Raw genomic sequence first — 5,310 nt, 5'->3', positions numbered from 1 at the left:
ATATTCCTTTTTCCTCTTCAAGATTATCTCTCAAATGTCCTTACACGGGCTTGCACCTGTCACGTGGATCCCTCGGATGATCGAGTGAGAGTTTATCCTTACCAAGTCCATAAGAAATCCAAACAATCAATCAAGAATGAGAATTAAGCACAAACCACCATCAATCATTCAAGATCTAATTGATACAAGCAAGATAATGTCATTGAAACAAGAAAATGGCAAATCCATAAGAGATTACATCAATCCATCATACAAATATTCCCTTAATCCTAGAATACAAGATCTACTCCATGAATCGAGGAAGAAAACCCGAAAGAATAGAGATTACAAGCATTCCTTGAATCCCCAATCCAAGAAAACAAGAAGTGGGGAAAAGAGAAAACTTATCTACGAAGAAGCCTTGTCTTCGGATCCAATCCTCGCTCTGGAGCCGAAATCGTCGAGATCTCCCTAAGAATCGCCCAGAAATCCTCCCAAGAATGGGAGGAAACCACCAAATCTTGCCTTCTCCCAAAGGGGGAGAGATCCCTTTTCAATTCATGAAGAAGGGTTTAAATAGAGGAGGGAATCGGGCGCCACACGGCCCCGTGACATGGCCGTGTGAGATTCACACGGCCATGTCCAGTTCCCTCTCTGCCAAAGCTGCACGGCCGTGTGACTCCACACGGCCATGTCCAGTTCCCTCTCTGCCAAAGCTGCACGGCCGTGTGACTCCACACGGCCAGAACCCCTCTGCTCTCTGGAAATGCTACACGGCCGTGGCTTGGTCTCTGGAAGTCTCACACGGCCGTGTAGATCCACACGGCCATGTAAGGCTTCTGCTCTGGTTGGCTTCAAATCTTGACACGGCCGTGCGAGGTTCACACGGCCATGTCATCTTCCTCTTCTGTTGGTGTCAAACTCCACACGGCCCGAGCTCCATCCCAGTGCATGGCCGTGTGAGGTACACAACCTGGTGCTTTCTCCCTTTGTTTCCTCCAAGGCTTGCCCAAAGATGTAAATTCTTCACCAAATCGACTCCTGCGTACAGTAAATGCACAAAAAGCAGATCTCCGAACCAAAAGAGTAAATATGCTAAAAGGAAAGCTGGAAGTATAAAAATGCATAGATCAAGCATGCTCAAAGTATGTAAATGTGCGTAAAAACATGCATAAAAGAGTATATAATCTACGCACATCATTTATCTTGGAGTGCATCACCATATATGTAGGAATCAGGTTCATGTTCACTAGGGATCAAGTCAAAGACTCTCTCAAAAACATGAATCTACTAGGTTGCCGAACAACCCTCCCACTACGACGTGACACTGCTTGTAATTGTGCATCATTTGTGACACGTGTTGTATTTTCTTGTGGTATCTCATCTTGTATAGTTGGTACTAGTTTAGACATGTCTTCTCTAATTTCCTTAAGAACAATTATACTCATGGGCTTGTGGTTTATTACATAGTCCTCTTCTAAAAATAGTGCATTGGTGCTAACAATGACCTTATGATTTTTAGGACTATAAACTTCCTTTCATTTCTCTAGGATAGCCCACAAACAAGCGAACTCCTGTTCGTAATTCCAACTTATCATTGTCTCCCTTCAGCACATGTGCTGGACTACCCCAAATCCGAATATACTTCGGACTAGGCTTACGCCCATTTTGCAATTCTATGGGAGTAGAGGGTTCTGACTTAGAAGGTACTATGTTCATTGTCGTTGTCTGAATATATCCCCAAAACGAATTTGGTAATTCTGAATAACTCATCATTGATCTAACCATTTTCATAACAGTCCTATACCTTCATTCTGCCACACCATTCTGTTGGGGTGTACAAGGTGCAGATAGTTGGGATTGAATCCCGACCTCTGATATGTAACTTCTAAACTTTCCTAAGAGGTACTCACCACCACGATTAGACCGTAGTGTCTTGATTCTTTTACCATGACATTTCTCCACATCAGCCTTGTACTTATCAAAGCACTTAGACTTGCGGCGCATAAAGTAAAAGTACCTGTATTTCGAATAGTTGTTTATAAAAGAGACGAAATATTCGAAATCACCTCTTGCCTGGATAGTCATAGGTACAAATCAGAATGAACCACATCTTTGGCTCTATACCCCTTGGCCTTAAAAAGTCTCTTGGTCATTTTCCCTTCCAAGCAAGACTCACAGGTTTGGAAAATTTTCCACTACCAATGAACCCAAAAGTCCATCGGCTATTAACCTTTAAATCCTACTCAAGTTAATATGACCTAGCTTTAGATGCTAAAGATATGTTTGGTTCATTTCCGAAGGTTGCTTTCTCTTATTAGAGTTAAAGACATATTATTAATTTTCATTTGTTGCATCATGGGAGTTATTTAATTTAGAGTATATAAATTGCCAACCAACGTACCAGAACATATAACTTTCCTATTTTTCTTGATAACACATTTGTTATCAAAATAGATAGAATATCCATCATTGTATAGTTTAGAAACTGAAATCAAGTTCTTTTTAAAACTTGGTACGTAAAGTTAATTTCTCAAAATTAATATTTTATTCTTATAAACATCTCCCACTACAACAGCTGCTACATTTGTAGCAGTGCGCATGTAGATGGTGATTTAGTCATCAGGTTTCCTAGAACCACTACAATGAATTACAGACATGATCAGTGGTTCCCGTATCTACACACCAGGTACCGGTAGATAACACCACTAAACATGTTTCAACAACTAATAAGATACACCTTTATTGTTCTCATTTCTGAGAGGGTAGTCCAACTTAGCGTCAACATTTTGTTTACAATCATTATAATTGGGACTAGTAAGTCTATTCTCTAGTATAACAGCTAGGGAATTGAAAACCTTTTGAAATCCTTAGAATCACAAAATATTTGGTCAAAACCAACACCTTAAAATCCCCGTGAATTTTGTATGCCATGATAGTGTGGACGTATACAAATTTAAATATTTTTAAGAGGAGATTTTATCCATCAATTTTATTACCTTGTCAACCTAACTTTATGACAATTAAAATTCATAGTTGGTCTGTCTTCGATCAAATATTCGCTCAAAAACTTTAGAATTTAAAATAATATTGATTACTCAGAAAAATATCATTTAAATTCAATAACACCTCAAACACCGTGAATTTTGTATGCCACGATAGTGTGGACGTATAAAAATTTAAACATTTGTAAGAGGAGGGTCTTAACCATTAATTATCTTGTCAACCTTAAATTACCTCAAACACCATGAATTTTGTATACCACAATAGTGTGGACGTATACAAATTCAAACATTTGTAAGAGGGGGTTTTACCTAGCTTTATGACAAATTAATAGTTGATTTTTCTTCGGTCACACAAATAATAGCTGTGACTCCGATGGGGAGGATAATATTAAATGTGCCTAAGTGTTATAACATTACTTGATACTAAATCCACTAAATAGAATTGTGCCCCTTCTGTTGGAGAAGATCACACACATCCTAAATAATTTCCTATAATCTTCCATTAAGGAAGTTTGATCTAGTGATCCATAAACAAACTCATCCGATGTGGAGGAAGGCACTCAGAGCCAATGCGCAAGTTTGATTGCATCACTTACAAACCAGTAATGGAGATCATGGAATTTAATAAAATTCTTCTTCTACTTAGTTATTTAGAACGAGGAATTTTAACATGCACACAAGCACATAAACACATGCACACACAACATAAAAGGTAATAAATAAGTAAAATAATTTTCCAACTATTATGACCTTTATCCATAGTTGTCCTCCGTGTGCCATCAACCCTAGCTGCTGATATCTTTAGCCACCGCCATCGGGTCTAATCGTTGCATCTATCTTGCTTCTTTTTTCACTACGTCTGTAGTCCTAAAATAGTCCCACGCCTCGCAAGGATATGATCCACGAAAAAATTAAAATTTTACATTTAACGATCCTATATTCCACGAAGGAATGTACATATAATCTAGATCGAACAAAATTTAAAATCCTAATAACTAATACAGCTCCTACTATATTTAATATTACAATCATGCACACACATAAACTGCCCTCGACATGTCCGAGGGTCCAATCACACACAAACAAAACATAGCCATAATAGTTGGATCTTGGATGCCTACAACCACTGAGTTAATCTATTTGCACATCCTACTATTATCATGCCTAAATTATGTATGACATGTGCATAATTAAACTAAAAATCAAACACACAGATGCTAAAACCTAGCTCTAATAGCAATTGTTAGTTGCTACTCAGAATATCGTCCTAGTTCCCCTTTACAAAAATTTGTATTCAATCCTAGCTACACTTGTGCTCTACTGAAGTTAAATTTGAATTGCAAATAATGCTTAACATTATTAATCTAAATTGTCCTTCAAAAGTTAAACTTGGATTGGAAACGATACTTAACATTTTAATCAAAGTTTAACCGATGTGATCTTCCTAAGTTAAACCATATTACAGATGTTATCAAATATCTATTTCAAAGATCGGCTTCCAGGTTAAACATGGTGAGGCACTAGGCCTTCTTGGGTATGGGATCATCCACCACTTCCTAGACAAAACCTTTAAAAGAAATCAGATATTTAACTTCTTACAGGAAACTAGGTGTAACTATACAGATCTCAATAGAAACACATTAACAAAACATGAAATCGAAAAATAATATCGATAACAAAAATGATAACATAAAATTGATAGCCTCTTGTGTTTGGTTTTTCAAGATCTATACAATGAACATGAACTAGTTATGATGCAGAAGCAAATAACTAGTTATACCTTTCTTTGTAACTTATAGACCTCTTGATCTTCTATTGTATTCCTCTCCTTCTCTTGGACGTCGTGTGAGAGACGATCTACCAAGATGAAATCCACCCAAGCTCCTTCTTTTCCTCCAAGACTCTTGAGCCACCAAGGGATGCCAAAATAGGAAACTTTCTTCCTTTCTTCTCCTTCTTTTTCTCCTTATAGTAACTGACCACCAATGTAGAGTCTTCTCCTTCTTCCTTCAAGTTTGGGCCACCAAGGAATATGGATGCCAACCTTAGAAAGAAGAAAAGAAGAGAAGAAGGAAGGTGTGCCGCCGACCTAAGGAAGAGAGAGGGAGGAAGGGGCCAGCCACACCACAGAAAAGAGAAGAGAGAATAGGGTTGTATTCTCTCAAGAGGTGCACTCTCCTTCTCTTTTATAATCCTTGGTCAAGGTAAAAAAGAAAAGTTTTAAACATAATTAAAACTTCCTTATTTGTGACCTCCCATTAAAAAGGAAATTTTAACAACAAATAAAATCTCTCATTTCTAAATTTCCTATTGTACATGGCAATAA

This window comes from Zingiber officinale, chromosome 1B, assembly GCF_018446385.1.
Source record: "Zingiber officinale cultivar Zhangliang chromosome 1B, Zo_v1.1, whole genome shotgun sequence".
Taxonomy (NCBI): Eukaryota; Viridiplantae; Streptophyta; class Magnoliopsida; order Zingiberales; family Zingiberaceae; genus Zingiber; species Zingiber officinale.
Note: the sequence above shows the minus strand (reverse complement) of the source record.